The 8,299-nt window shown below is 31.4% G+C and overlaps 1 pseudogene; it reads left to right on the top strand.

The window, feature by feature from the left end:
- Nucleotides 1-5,444: 5,444 nt before the first annotated feature.
- On the top strand, nucleotides 5,445-6,598 carry LOC111307380 (AT-hook motif nuclear-localized protein 20 pseudogene; annotated as a pseudogene).
- Nucleotides 6,599-8,299: the final 1,701 nt, after the last annotated feature.

Below are 8,299 nucleotides of genomic sequence, written 5' to 3'. Positions count from 1 at the left end.
CCAGTTCTTGTTGACATTTGAGCGTCAAATCCTGTTTGCCGATCCAATTGCTTGCATAATGACAAAACGGAGTAGCGTGGACGATCTGTTACCTTTAAAATATTACTAATAATAATCTCATATTAAATTTTAATTTATTTTAAGATTTCATGGGCAGAATTAAAGAATTGTGAGATTTCATTATCCAAATTTGAGAGTTGTCAGTAGAGGGCGAAATGAACTCGAACTAACTTACCCCAAAAAGTTTGATTCTGATTTTTTAAAGATTTGATTTCAAGAAAACTCTGAATGAAAAAAAATTTTGAATTTGAAATTATATGAACTCAAAAAAAAAAAAAAAAAAAAAACTCAAAATCATAATCAACCTAGCTTCGAAAATGCATGCAAAAATAATTATATTTTTCTTAAAATCTAGAAAGTATCCAATTAATCCAAATTTGAGATTAATTCAAACTTGAAACTATTTAAATTTAAAATGATTTAATTTAAATTCGCCTAAAAATGATTACTAACTCTTGTTATATATATGTATATGTATGTATATATGTAAGTAGCTTTTTAACGGGAGGATATAATTTACAATAATTATACTTTAATTAATTAATTAAAATATAAAATTTATCAAAATATTATGTAAAATTGGCATTTAACAGTGATCTACCCTACATAAAATTTTTTTTCAATTTTTTTTCCTCAACCATTTCATTTGTTCTACCTGTGCTTTTCACCCATCTTCCTTCTCCCTAAACAATAAAATACAATAACATTAAAAATGGTACCGAGGTGCCATGGGCTAATCTAATGTGGTCCCAAATAGAAATTTATTGCCTAAATAGTAAGGAAGGCCAATTTTTTATAATTGATTATGATCTATGTGCGTTGGTTTGTACAGTATAATTTTCGACATCACTGCGCACATACATCCCACTAATTTTGATATTGTGGTATTCAATAAAATAGATTAAACTAAAAAACAGTGGAATCCAAATATGTTTGATAATTTCTTTAAAAGTTGTTTTATTAATGTGTTAGAGTTTCATTAAAAATTATTTTAATTGTTTTTTAAATTTGGGTAATGCTTTTGAAAAGTTAAAATTTGCAAATTTTAAACTTTTGCCATCATTTTTTAATGTGGCTTCTTTCAAGATTTACGAAGACTATAGATTTTGGCCATGATAAGTGTACCTTTTGCAATTTTTAAATTTATTAGTGAGCAATAGATAAATGCCGTACGTATTTTTAAAATAAAACACCGAAATATAATTATCAAGAACTCAATGATTAAAGTCAAACCTCATTTATGCTTTCAAGCAAAAAAACTATTTTTTATAGCATAGGAAATCATATTTCAATATTCTGATCTACCAACTTAGATGTTCATGGATTAAGTTAGTTCGATTATTCCTCCAAAAATTTGTTCAAATTTGATCCAGAATGCCTGTTAAAATCTATTTAGACTTGTTATTATTATTAAAATATTTAAATTAAAATTAAAGAAAAATAATTTTTCAATGATATAATAATTTCACAGAATAAATCCGACCTTGAAAAACCTCTTTCAAAACTTAGTCATACTTTCAAAACGAGTCAGACTCACGGACAGGTCTAAGCATAAAAAACGAAACCAAAATTAGATTCTAAATGCTGGTTTCTGGATAGAAAAATATAGTCATGCTCATGAACATAGAACTTGAGCAAAATAATTGTGGATCAACTTTGAATGTCATATAGATTATGTTGACAAAAAAAAAAGATAATTGTCTGATCTCCTTTTGGGGTGAAAAAAGAAAGTTTAATTGTAGCTAGTTGGTGACGAGGATCAATTAAAAGATGCATAATTTCTTCAACAACAATCTTGAAAAACAAAGGCTTCAATGATAATTAGACAAATGTTCAAGTCACTGAATTTTATTTATCAATGGCAAAGATGTTGCAGTTTGTCCAATCAAACTCACCCTATGTTCTTGTAAGAAAGGCAAAGCCACACGCGTTGGATGCTAGCTCCACCATTGTTTTTGATGTTGACTCTCCCATATTTGTTGCACTTTATTGGATTTCACTTTGTCATCAAACCAACATTTCTATGGAGAAATCTCTTTTATGATCTCTTATCATTCTAGCTTTGACTACGTTTTATATTATAGCTTATATTAAATGGTCTGAAAATCTTTAAAGATTGTATTAAGATTTATATATATATATACATACAGCTTATAAAAGTTTGCTTTGATCAACGACTAGAGAATTAATTAAGACAACAGTTAATAATATAATTGGAGGCTAGTTGGAATTAAATTTAACTGAAAATTAATTTGATTTTGTCAACAATTGCATGATCTATTAATAAAAATGATGGATTTTTAGTTCCAATGATTAAAGTTTAAATTCGACAATTTCAAATGCAAAAAAAAAAAAAAAAAACCACTTAATTTTGATGATTATTGGATCGTTGGATATGGGGAGCATTAAAATCATAATCTCAATTACGAATATTGGTGTAGGCAATTTATATGGGTTACTCCAATAATTAACAAAGGAATCTAGCTTCTTTAATGGCTTACAACCCTACACTATTAGCTAGACTCAAGTTCAAGCTACTCCTCTAGTTAAGTGGGTTTTTTCTTCAACGAATTTATTTGATTTGATTTGGTTGATTTTTCTCTTAAATTAACTTACTAAAACATATCAAATATGCGATGTTCTACTGATTTGGTTGTATGTATAGTTTCTACTTCCCTTTCTTGGTTAAAAGGAAACATAAATATGTCTAAAAGTTACTGGATCCCATGGTCATGTTTCACATTTATAAAAAACCGAAGTGGTGAAAATTTCATATACATAGGTGTTAATATATGGACATGAATCATCCATAAACTTAAATAAGGAAAGAAATTAATTTTCTTGTCAATCAAAGTTTGATTTTTGTGAGAAACACTCTGGAAGTAAAATCTTCAATGCACTAAGTTGATATAAAGGAATGCACATTTAAAATTGCTCAGGGAAGTAACTAAGTCCAGAAAATTTCCCTAACCATATTAAAACCAACCACTTAAAGAAATCCAATGGATGATGACAATGAAAAAAAGTCAAAAGAAAGACTGAATTTTATAGCAACTGTGGATGCACAAGTGGTGATGACTGTATATGGGACTGGATTAGTAGATTGCATATATATTGTTGCCAAAGCTAATTAATGGGGACTTTAATCAAGTTGCCAGGTAGGTGCAAAATCACGTACACCTTGGCCCAATTTGCATTAATCATATGCAGAGGAGGGTATACAAATTTCAATGTTCTCTTTGCAATTCCTAATTTCAACTGCTTACTCGGTAAAGTCCCTATTAAAATATTGAAAGAGCACTCCTTAACTTTTATTTTGGGATATGTATAGCCTTTTAATTACTTTAGCAAACTGAAATTTATTTTTTTAATGAATATTTACTCTTTAATTTTAACCATATAGTACGTATTAATATGTTATACAGTAAATTTTATACATGCTATATGTCTTCTCCATTAAGGTTGTCAAATATTGAATTTTGATTATTGAAATTAAGAATTCAGCATTTTTCGGTAGACTATATGACTGTTGACACTTTCTCCATTATATTCATAATTCTCCCCTTTCAAAATTTTTTTCCTCTTCAATGAAAGTCCTTCTTATAGTAGCATACATACTACTTATATGGTCTTCCATCCTAAGTGTTCTTCCAAAATTAATTTATGAAATTTTAGGATACGCAACTTTCATGACATGGCTGCTTTGATGGTGATTATAATCACCCATTACTATGTCTATTTCGCAACATTACCTAATGCTCGGCCATCATAGTTGCAAACAAATCCAACAGCTATTGAAAAATAAGCTGCTAACGTTCAAAATTGTTGTAGTGACCAACTATAATGCATACATAGGTAATTTTCCAGTGGATTTGCACAATACAATTGAATTGAAGTTTTTAGTTGGTTATATCATCCGAAAATTCATATAGAGGATGGCAGCATGCCTCTTGTTACAAATGAAGATCATTGACAACTGAAACAATTAGTTATGGCCTAGGGTCTTAGATATGAAGGTCATTTCAACATTTAATTTGACTAATTACTTCAGTTTCATCAAATTAATTTACCTTAGACATGCTTTCTATTACTATTAATAGTGGCATTGTAGAACTCCCGCCTCTAAATTAGAAATGAGTATCCAACAAAAAAATTGTCAATGGCAATTGGCACCCGGTGCTAGATCACAGACTGCCCATATCAGACAACCATGTTCAGACTTACCCTTTTCTTGTTGCGTCAACTGAAAAGAAATTGCAGCCCATAGCCAATAATAATACCATTAAAAGACTTTGCAACTTGCCCAAGTAGCCAAATTGTTTATTTTACTTATATGGGTATTATTTAGATGTATGCATGTTTAGTGGAAAAAGACTTAAGGCCTTACCTAACACAAAACCAAACAAATAAAAACAGTAGAAATCATGGACTTAGAAGATTGCATGTGAAAACTATCCAAAGAAACTAAAAGAAAAAGGCATGGAAAGGTTGTGGTAACCGCTAGGAGTTTCACTAGGACCTCTCTTTCAAACTTGTAATTTTTTTTTGCTCTCAATTGCTTCCTCCGATATGTTGGGCCACGAGAAAACGACGTGCTCCCCACCTGCCCACGCGCACGCGACCCGACGAAACCCTAATTTCCAAGGACCCCTCTATATAATATATTATTCAAGGGAGTAAATGAGGAAAATAATAAGGAAAATGGGTAGTAATAAAATAATATTGATAATTAATATATTATTAATATAGTAATTAGAATACACACCCACCAAATAACTTCCCAAATCAAAACACAATACACAGTTTCAACCTAGAAAGAAAAAAAAGAACATTTGATCCAATCGTGTTTTAAGTTTTTTGTATAATTTTCTTTATTGTTCTTTTAGATACTGCAAAATTTATCTCTCACTGCTTTAGTTTATTCGTTTTCTTTCCTTTCTCTCTTTCTTTCTTTCTCTCATTTCTTTCTCAGTCCTTGATGCTATGAAGGATTCTTTGTTGATGTTCTTGACTCATCTTCATCAGAGATTAATTAGTTTTCTTTTGTTTCCTTCTCTCTTTACTTGATTCCCAGTTCGGAATTGCATCTAATTCTCTCTTTCCTACAACTTCTCATATCCCTTGTCTTATCACCTCTCCTACAAGGCTACAACTTTTTTTTTTTTTCTCATCAAAATTTATGTAGATCAGTCTGGCAAGGTAACGAGTAGAAAAAACCCTGTTGAGGCAACTATAGAAAACCTTCTTTTTTTTTTTTGTTTTTTCTGTTGACTTCTTTCTTTAATTTAACTCTTTGATCATCTCAAAACCCTTTAGTTAAGTTGTTAGAAGAAAGTAAAAAGGTCGACCCAATTCTGGTTTTTTGCTCTTCTGTTTAGTGACTTGTGTGTTGAATTCAATTTGCAATCCTGGCGAATCCTTGGTGGGCTAATCAGGTGAGTCTACCGGTACCGGGCATGGACCCGGCAGGCAATTCACCAGCCTTAAACAAACGTGACCTTGAAATTTCCATGAACGATACGGGCAAAAACAGAAGCAACGTCAGAGGGGATGATGATGACGATAGAGACACCGGCGATGAGCCTAAAGAAGGGGCAGTCGAGGTCGGTAGCCGAAGACCCAGAGGCCGTCCTCCAGGCTCCAAAAACAAGTCTAAACCACCCATTTTTGTCACCAGGGACAGCCCAAACGCCCTCCGTAGTCATGTCATGGAAGTTGCAAGTGGCACTGATGTAGCTGAAAGCATAGCCCAATTCGCTAGGAAACGACAACGTGGGGTTTGTGTGCTTAGTGGCAGTGGCTCCGTAGCCAACGTTACACTAAGACAACCAGCAGCACCTGGAGCTGTTGTTGCTCTTCATGGAAGGTTCGAAATTCTGTCTTTGACTGGGGCTTTTCTGCCTGGACCAGCTCCACCAGGCTCAACAGGGCTCACTGTGTACCTAGCTGGTGGTCAAGGACAAGTTGTTGGAGGAAGTGTGGTGGGTTCACTGATCGCTGCAGGGCCTGTTATGGTCATTGCAGCAACATTTTCCAACGCAACTTATGAAAGATTGCCTATAGAAGAAGAAGAGGAAGCTGGCAGTGCTGGCCATGGAGGACAGATCCAAGGAGGAGCAAGCCATTCTCCACCAGCAATCGGAAGTAGCGGCCCACAGATAGGTCTGCCTGATCCATCTTCCCTTCCAATATACAATTTGCCTCCTAATCTACTCTCCAATGGAGGGCAACTAGGGCATGAGGCCTATGCCTGGGCACATGGGCGACCGCCTTACTAATAAATGGAGAGCAACTCCATATATAAGAGAGTGAGACTTAATTTTCTTAGATCTTACAAAAATGTTGTGTTTGTATTTAGAGATAGAGAGATTGGAAGAAAATAGCAAAAAGAGGGGAATGTGCAACAAGAGAAAAACCTTGGGTGATCTTGTATATTAAACTCCCTCCTTTTTTTTTCCTTTGCCCCTTTTTCTGTTTGCAATAATAAAAGATGATTTTAGAGAGTACTATTTTAAAATTTTTCCCCCATATCCTCCAATTTCAATTATTGACCTATGAATTGTTCATCTGAACTCTTTTTTTCTTTTACATATTTTTCTTGGTTGGGATTACTTATTTTAATTTGTTTGTTTTTCATTTGATGCTGAGTACACTTTAATTTCTTTGATTATGCATGATGGATTAGACAGATATAATATATAGCTATTATTTACATTGCTGCAGGGAAAAAAGGTTATATTGTTATTATAAATTAGATTAATGTTTTGCTAATAACAACATTAATCTTTTAATCCCTACTTTATGACTTGGTTAATAATCCCACTTGTGCACAGACGAGGAACTGCTTTGAACTGCTGTGTCCTAAATTTCATGTCATGTTTTTGTGTTTGATTTTGTAGGTTGGCAGAGAAGGAGCACTTACATATATGCATACATACATACATATGTATGTAATGTTTGTCTGTATCTGTATATCTTTCACACAAGTTGTAGTAAAATAAAAAGCAACATCAAATGATTATTTTATGCTCTATCACCACAATGCAAAGGATATCAATAAGAGAGCACTGGGTATTCTGCAGAAAAAACATATAAGATAATATTTATTATACATAAACTTTTTTGTCACGTGGTCTAGGTTTTCGTTTGGGTGGAATTTAGAATTATTTTTTAATGTTAAAGAGCAGTATAGTTTTTTCTATTTTCCCTATAAAACAATTGTAGTTTCTTTTTTAAATAATATTTTTTAAATTAGTGCAACTTTATTTAAAAGGTATGCTGCAATTGGAGACACATTAATAATGTTATACACTCTTAGTTGGAGTGATCAAATTCAATATCTGTCTACTTTAAATAATAATAAAAAAAACCCTAAAATTATAGAAGGAAAAACACACCTTTTTGTAAAACTTTTTTAAGTTTTATGTCATTTTATTTGATCTTTTATTGTTTATGGATGTTAGAAATTAATGAAACTTTTAAATAAAAGAAAAAGGCCCTGCCATTCTTCAAACTTCAAAGTGCATTGACAATATTTTATATAGTGATATCAAAATCATCTATATGATGCCTTGTCCTTCATCCAATTTAATTATTTTTTGTTATATATACAATGATTGTGTCACATATCCCATTCAAATTCACCAAATTTTATTAATAGTCTGTTAATTAAATTATTGTCCAAACTGAATTAAGAAACAAACTATTTGTACATAAACTAAGTGTTAAACTATAAAATTCAACATTATCATATGCATTACAAAATATATTCATATAAGACTTATTCCTTCCCAGCTTAAGTCATGTCCATGTCTTATTCTAACAATTCTGAGCAAATCAGCTTATTTTATTTCTGGCATTTTGGGCTATAGATATTGTTGATAATTTAAAATGTGGTGTATCTCATATTAGATAGAAAGATTTAATTCTTGGTAAATAAATTTAATTTTTGTATTAATTGTATTTATATTTTAAATAATTATGTTTGAAAATAACTTATTATTATATGACAAATGGTCATAACTATTTGAATATAAATAGATAATTGTTCATAAGTCATGATTGTACAAATGGTTATAAGGATTTAAATAGAAATTTATGTTTGTTCATTTATTATAAATAGATCTTTTAGTATAACCATTTTCACTACTTTTGATTGGAGAGTTTGATACTTTATTGTATTCTAGAGGTATAATTGCTTTTAAGAAAGTGTTTTTTATGCCTCCAAGCCAAAATTCTT

This window comes from Durio zibethinus, chromosome 22 (assembly GCF_047325235.1).
Source record: "Durio zibethinus cultivar Kanyao isolate XHJ-2024 chromosome 22, ASM4732523v1, whole genome shotgun sequence".
Taxonomy (NCBI): domain Eukaryota; kingdom Viridiplantae; phylum Streptophyta; class Magnoliopsida; order Malvales; family Malvaceae; genus Durio; species Durio zibethinus.
Note: the sequence above shows the minus strand (reverse complement) of the source record. Positions and strands in the feature narration are given on the sequence as shown.